The 8,451-nt window shown below is 37.2% G+C and overlaps 1 pseudogene; it reads right to left on the reverse strand.

The window, feature by feature from the left end:
* Nucleotides 1-4,657: 4,657 nt before the first annotated feature.
* LOC149074670 (uncharacterized) lies at nucleotides 4,658-8,200 on the reverse strand (annotated as a pseudogene).
* Nucleotides 8,201-8,451: the final 251 nt, after the last annotated feature.

The following is an 8,451-nucleotide window of genomic DNA, read 5'->3' on the forward strand; positions in this document are numbered from 1 at the left end:
GATGAAGTCTTTTCCAGATCATCCACTTCATCGTGTCATTTTTAATCCCTCATTTCATAGACTATTTGCTGCTCGCCCTTCATGTGTTCCATCTTACGGTCTTCGTATGAGGGCACTTGTGGAAGAACTAGAATTAGACATCAGTCGTGTGGCCCCAGTTGATTGGCAACTGGCACCATGGGAGCAGTCTCTGCCAGATGTCTCTCTTTCATTATACCATAGAGCCACCACAGCAGATGTCATATATCGACAGATATTCTTTAGGCACAGGGGTATGTACAATATGTACTTCCCCATATATACCGACGGCTCCAAGAGTCCTGGCCATGTCGGTTGTGCCTACATCTGCTGCGAGGAGACATCTTTCAAACTTCCAGACACATTGACTATATAAGGTCTGGACACACATATCCGCACCGTGCCCGACACGTGCGTCGGCCGAGTGTAGGTCATCACGCGGTCAAAGAATAATTCTTTGCTAAGCAGTGCAGCCGTTCACACATATCCGCACCGTAGCCGAGCATCGTCACCGCACCGCGTCCGCACCGTCACCAACTAGTTTATTTTATATTTTTACGGTGACGGTGCGGTCTCGGGAGAGAGAGAGAGCGCAGATTTTTTTTATAAAAGAGGAGAGAGCTCATTTATTTTATGTCGCTTCTCAATTTTCATCAATTGTTGAATTATTAATTCGATTTATTTCTTGATTTTAATCAATTTCCGCATTATTACTTTTATTAATTCTGAATTTTCAATAGTTATGGAATTATTTCTTCCGTTAATTCTAAATTTTAAAATCTATTCCAAAATTATTTCATTTATTAATTCTGAATTTTCTCTCTCTCTCTCTCTCTCTCATTGGTACTGAAATTATTTCTCCCAATTATTTTTAATCCCTCGATTCTAAATTTTTCATTAGTTTCGGAAACGGTTTCTCACATTAGTTTAAAATTACCCCCATCAATTTTTTTCTGTTAATTCACATTTTTGTAGTTAGTTTTTTTTTTCTATGGGGTATTTCTTAGCGTTCGTGTATATTCATTCATGATGCCGATTCCCTCCTCTCCGCAAAATATATGAAATCTTGTTAGGGGGGGGGGGTGTGTTCTAAACATTTTTCGTGCCCCGAAATTGTTCAGGCGCATTTGGCCTCGGTTCTGTGACACTAGCGTAATATGTAGAAAACATATGGATAAACATTTTCACAACTTTGATCTCAAAACCAAGTGTAAAATTATGTTTCATAGCATATAACGAAATTTTGCCGGGGAGATTTTTGTTAAAATTAAACATAAACTTGGAAAACTAACTGGTTTGAATTTCTGATGCTCTATAAATGAATAATTGTTTTGGTTTGAATATAAATTAGATAGAAAACGGTTCGAAAATTTTTGGGTATTTTTTTTATGTGAAAATATAGGAGACATTTTAAATTTGGTACTCACATGAGACGCAATATGTTAAGCCATAAATGCTCAATTCATGTCCTGTGCTCCAAATGTGGCCCTCGGAAGCATTTGATGCGGCTCGTGACAACAAAAAACAAAACAAACCTCTCAAGTGGTCTCAAGCATATTTCATCACTTGAGCATAAATCACTTGAGCGACTAGCGGCACACCTCCAGTTCACTTAAGTGGATCGTGATACATTTGCAGATTATCCTATTGAGTGGTTAGTGGCATATTTCCAGATCTCTCGAGTGGTCCGCGGCACGCTTGCAGATCACTTAAGCGGCACGTGACATTTCTTTTTAGATAATCTTGGAGGATCGAGGCTCATTTCTGAATAACTTAAGAAGTCCGCGAAATATTTCAAAACAATGAAGTGGCTCACACCTTCCAAAAATTCGAGCACCTTTGTGCGAAATATCAGACAAAGACGTTTCAGCGACTGGAACTTTGGCAATGAGTGCTTTAAATTATTATCGAATACTGGTGAGGCATTATTATCGAATACTGGTGAGGCATTATCATTGAATCAAGCCCCGGCAGACTAAACACCCCAATTGTTATTAATTTTAATATCCATTTGCCATCTGCAAAGGAGCCAATTTTTAGTTTAGAAGATTCCGCGTAGACACACACAGAGTAAAGATATGCGCGCTCTTTCGTACAATATGCTCCTACTGAGCTGAGATACACTTCTCCCTGGTGTTATCGGAATTTGACACCATCTGCCCTTACAGGTGATTATATTTATGGTGGCGGTTGACGCTGAATAAAAACGAGTGTGTACGTGAGGAAGAGAGTACCCCTCTTCCCCACAGATTGTTTTAATTTCTATATGACTTTTTTTCTTCTCTCCCCTTTTATCACTCCGTAAATAATCTCCTCTCTCCAAACTATAAACGAGAATGTACACAGTCAAACTAAGCAAATGGCCGTCTTTTTATTTTCAGCTGCATTTAAAGATCCTATCCTTTTTTGTGGGTTTGTCACATACAAAAAATCTATCGGAGGTCAATCCAAAATAAAAATTTCTTTAGAAAACATATTCAGATAGATAAAAAAAAAATTATATACATGTATAGACTATTTACAGAAATGTTTAGAACAATTAATTATTGTTAATTTACGCTAGGGCTATTATATCCAAATCACTCTTGTTAATTAATTTACTGAACATTTTGATTACACCGAACCGGCTGCAAAGCCTTGAAGCAATCGACACAGCTTCGTTAAGCTAGTAGTCAGCATACGGCAGCGACACGGGCAACACACGGAAATGTGTGGTCTGAAGAGGAACGAGCCGAGCCACGGCCAACTGACGCCCGAGCTGCGGTCCTGGCACGGTGCGGATATGTGTGTCCAGACCTATATTCGGCAGAACTGTACGCAATCCTTCAGGCTCTACGTCATATACGACGCAAACGCCACCGACGATGCATCATTTATAGCGACTCTCTCAGCTCATTACAAGCACTGTGTTCCTTCACTTTTCACACTCATCCATTCATTCATGCCATTTTTCATGAACTGCATTACCTCATTCATCATGGTACCACAGTAAAATTTTACTGGGTACCAGGTCATGTTGGAATACCGGGCAACGAAAAAGCAGACACTGCAGCTCGAACAACAACTAACATTGACAATAACCTTTTGGTACCTGCCAGTGACCACTTCTCAATCCTCCGGGAAGTGATGCATCACCGCTGGCAGGATCATTGGAACCATCAGATAAATAATAAACTTCATGCCATCAACACTTGGCCATTGGCGTTCGAGCTGCAGAACTAACCGAAAGGAGGAAGTTCTGCTTGCCCGGTTGCGCATAGGACACAGTCGTATCACACAATCATATCTTTTATTACGAGAGAGTCAGCCACAGTGCCCACATTGTCAAAGTCCATTAACCATTGCTCATGCTTTTACTTGTTCATATCATCGTCATCATTTTACGACCGCTTTTGGTCAAAGTCATCTTTCACGACCACAGCGATGCATCTCGCATTTTTAAATTCATCAAAGCCATTGGTTTTTATAACAAATTATGTCATTGTTTTACGTTTCATGTTCTTTTTTATATGTTTTAGTTTTTTGACATGACAAAAGGACATTTTTCTTATTTTTATGTCAGGCTTTGGCGCAGTTTGGCCAAATTGGTCCTTGCGCCAATAAATTGAAAATCCAACACCAGACACACACTTTCAATTCCTTATAACACGCATTGGTAACGTGAAGCGCTGAGTGGAGACATAGCAGCCTCCCTTAACTACAGCAATGTAATGGTTAGCACACTCACCCAGGTTCGATTTCCAGAGGAGACAAATCACTTTTCCTTCCAAATAGCAGTTTTGGCATAACAACCAGAAAATTCAATTTCCCCGTACACCTCATCAATTTTTGGTTGGGCCACCTTTTGCCTCTAGTTCGTGTTGCATCAAGTTCTTAAGTTTTAAAATGTCACCTGCGAGTGAAATTCTAACTTTTCTTTTTTAATTTATCAATAAAACTCTAGGCCATGACAATTATTTTAGTGCTAATCACTCCAGTTGTTATCAATTTTAAAATTGTGTCCAGGACTTCCCAACCACCCTGTATATATGATAAGTATAGGAAAATTAAATTTTTCAGCAAACAAATATTTTTAAATTATTTTAGTAAGGACCAATGTTTCCAAATTATGTAGGAAAGTATTTAAAATAGCCTTGTAGTTACCCGATTCAGAGGGCAGTGAGGGTATTAGGTGCTTCTTTGAGCTGGGCTTAGAAACAACTTCCTCAGTTGAAGTTGGCTGAATTGGTGGTGAATATATACTGCTATCCAGACTTCCATCTTGAGAGTAATCTGGAACCAAAAAATCTATGAGACACGCTGTAACTTTTAAAGGTCCAGACTTTTCTTCTTAAACTAAAACATTTCACATTTTTTACTTCGATCTGAAGAAAATTGATAGCCTGATTTTTACCATTTTCCTTAAAAACATAGACCTAAGGATAATCACAAATTTATTTTTAAAATGAAACTCAGACTACTTGATGTATAAAAAAATACATGTATTCTCTTGGATTTGTTGATATTGTCATTAATAAGCCAAAAAAAAAAAATCACATCTGGTTATTTAAGTATCGAACTGGAATTTTTCTTCTTTTCAGTTGAAAAAACCCATCTTCAGACTCTGATGAGTCTGATCCAATATTGGAAGTATCCTTGGCTAAACACAGTTTACTTGTCGCTTTAGTTTCGAGTAAGAATCTGAATATAGAATAATCATTTGCAAATTGTGTCATGTAATAATTTATTCATCATCTTGGGACATTTTTACTCCGTGGTCGTGTTTATACTTACTTGTCCTACTGTAAATTTTTATTTTAAAAGACTTCCAGGAGTCCTCAACATCACTACAATCTTTCACAAGTTTTTGTAGAGTAGAGATACTTGTTGTAGGTGGTGGCCACTTGGCTTCTACTGCAGAGACAATCCATTTGCAGGGAATAATTTCTACTGAATCTTCATCAGCAAAACCGACGACAGCATACTTCTTTTCTGGAAACAATGAAGAGAAAAGAATTACTATAAAAGAGTTTTAGTGTTAACTACTTTATTAACGCCAAGAGCAATTCCAGTAACCTTGTTCACATGCAGTTTCCAGTCACAGTTGGCTTCACTTGAATATTAACAGTATTCAAAACGAATATATATTTTGTAGGGGGGATATTTTCTCTCGGTATCGGGCTGATATATTGAAAACTAATTCAGGGTCAACAGTAATTTTAAAAAACGCATAATTGTCAAAAATGAACTTTATGGAGTAAATTATAAACATAAAAATGAAATTTATACTTAGCATGCGCAGTGATGCATTACATTCAAGTTTTAAAATAAATTCTTTTTATTGGGTGTTCCTCTGAAAGAACGATTCTCCATGTAGAAGTTTTTTCATTCAGTTCAAAGATGATTGATTACTTATTGTTTTTTGTGAACTTTTTGACTTGAAGGAATTTATCCAATACCTTTTCCGCACTACGAGTCATACCATAATGACAATTATAAATCATATTATAATCACCTTAATAGCTTTAAAATTGTAATAAATATACTTAGCCATTTAAAAGGCTAAAACCTAAAGATGTTATTTTGCTATCATATAGTGGCAACGGTGCTTTTGTAAACACAACACAACGTTTTCGTGTCGCCAGCAAGTAAGCTATTCGTGCATTTTCACGCCAGTGCTTAGATTATGTATCTCCACATTTAAAGTAATAAATAATCAGTTATATTAATGTTAAACCAGTTCTGGAAACATTATTTATAATAAAAATATTTTCTAATACTCACCAAAAGTTGCTGTACTTCATTCAAAGATGGTAGAGGCGTATATAAATTTCAGTAGCATGTTATTGTGGCACAATGTTCATACCCTTCATACACGAAGAAGGAAATGATAGTCTTTATCATAGAACTACTAGAATGAATGAAGTGCAAATCAAAAAATTTATCCTGACAATACTTGATCAAAACTTAACTTCTCCAATAAACATATAACAATCTTTAGATCCCAGTTTAAGATGAATTTACTTGGATGAGTTTAGATGAGAAATTTTATATATCTGAATCAGCTGGCTCATTGAAAAAACTTTCTTTGCACGCTACTTCATTACAAAATATGAAACATTCACCACCAATACCTTTAACTATTAAATTTATTGAAACTATACGTTTTTCCTTAAGTTGAAAAATGTTGTCACAACTGTTGGATGTCGAAATTTTTATTCCATTTATGTCTACAGCAGAATACAGTTCTCCAGAACATAGCGATGAGTTGTCAAAACCGTAAAATGGATCAATCCAAAAGGTTTATACATCTTTTTTGTGCAAAATTATGTTTTCTGATACTCTTCGACACAGCTGAGCCAAAGGATTGGAATTTGTGCGCAACAAACGTTTAAGCATACCTAGACAATTTTCAAACGGGTAACAGCTGAAGCTATCCAAGTTGCCAAACTGCCTAACACAACTGGGGAAATGTAAAAGATTATGAACATTGTAAGATATGCTTTTAAGCCCATACAATATTCCCATGTCCTCCACAAATGATTTCAGCGTATACAATGTAGGGGCGCGGTAGCCCGGTCGATAAGATGCTCGCCTAAAGTACCAAAGGATGTTTAGAGGTGTCGCAAGTTCGATACCCGGTTCATCCTTGTCAGAAAACTTTCCTGACACAGGGGTACAACAAAAAACGGCGACTTGCGGTAGCAAAAAATTGCTACCGCAGGGAGTTCCCCCACCAATCTCTCGATGAGTATAAATACAAGTCTGCCGTTCGGAATCGGCAATAAATTGTAGGTCCCGGTTTAGCCCTCGTGTGCAGAAAATGATCATGGACACATAAATCCGAATTCCTTAGAATGCTGATTAGACATTTTTTATGTTTGCATGTTGCAAAGCTTTGGTGGCAATATGTGCTTTAGGACTGTTGGACCGGTGTACAATAGAAATAGACGAAATTCTGTTGCTTTCCAACGATCCACAAACTTTAAAGAGCGAGCTTTGCGACCGAACTCTATTGGAACATTTAGGGAAGTCAAAGCTAACTTTTTAGAAATTTGAAGTATTAGGGACTGTGAAAGTCTCGTGCAATTCAAAAGTGCACGATCCCCAGTCTTCATCCAGTACAGCAGTAACTTTTTTACCACCCCCAAATCAACGAGATGCATCACATCCAAAGGAAATTGGGAAACCATTCCAACACCCAATGATGTCAACAAAGATGTTCCTGTATGATGCTGAGGCTGTTTTTTTTAATGCAAAATCTTCATCTGTCCTCAAAGGACCATCTATTTCTAAAAATTTAACATGTCTCTCAACTGCCATTCCTTTCTGCACACAGTTTTCGCATCCATAGTATGCATTATGTTGTTTTTTGCACTTCATAAAAGATCGTGCTGGCGAATCACAGCATATATCCTTTATTGATACAGTATATATTACAACATCTCTAATGAAGCCATTTTGTAGAAGATATTGGGCTTCTACAAATTCCCCCAAAAATTCATTAACAGATGATGGTTTTGTTGAACCACAATAACATGCTACATGAAACGGCTTTGCCTCTTCAACCTCAACCATCCTAAGAATTGGCCAAAACTGCATGGGCGAACTTTTGTACAATGGTAAACCATCAAAATTGATTCTGAGGTAGATGTTTGTCTCACGTAATTTATAGAGATCTAAACTACGTATTTAAGTTTGAGGCAATTCCAAAATACGAAAATTGACCTTCACCCATGGGCACAATATTGGTTGATCTGCAGGTTTTCAATAAAGTGCGACTATCTTTTGCAAATTATGATCCCTGAAGATCTCCAATAATTCGCTCGGGACAAAATGTGTAATTTTGTTTTTTGTAGCCCAGACACGTAATATAGATTGGAGTTCACTATTGGGTGGTAATTTATTTTTTTTATCGCAATCAAACTCTTAAAATTCACTCAATTCAAGAGCAAATAGGAAGCTCATCAACTGAGGACGATGAGGAACAAGCATGATCGTCAAGAGAAGAATCATCACTCAAACTGGAAGATGCTGAATTGCCATCAAGTTCATTATTTCTAATAGCTGTATCAGCAGAGCATCCACTTTCAAAAGCTGTCAGCTCAATGACTGATGGTTTTTCCTCTATATGACACTTGATTTTGTGAATCCTTGTTTGGCCCTGAAGAAGCACTGATGCTACAAGTGGCCGAAGCTCCATTTATGGTCACCGCAATTTCAGCTTTTCTCTTCATGGAATTAAAATGAGAGTCCATTTTTCTTTTAACATATTTATAAGAACTTATATGCTCAGATTTACCTGCCATAATAACAGCAACAAGTAGACGCGAAGAACGATAACAAAGAGGGAGACAAACGAAACTAAAACAATTGGCAATTCCCCTCTAACTACAACTTTGCCGGTTGCGGATAACGGCCTATTCTCAAGGATTGGATAAGTTTTTTTTTTTG

This window comes from Pholcus phalangioides, unplaced genomic scaffold, assembly GCF_987345545.1.
Source record: "Pholcus phalangioides strain wild (caught in Gottingen) unplaced genomic scaffold, Ppha-v1.0 ptg000017l_1, whole genome shotgun sequence".
In the NCBI taxonomy this organism is placed as follows: Eukaryota; Metazoa; Arthropoda; class Arachnida; order Araneae; family Pholcidae; genus Pholcus; species Pholcus phalangioides.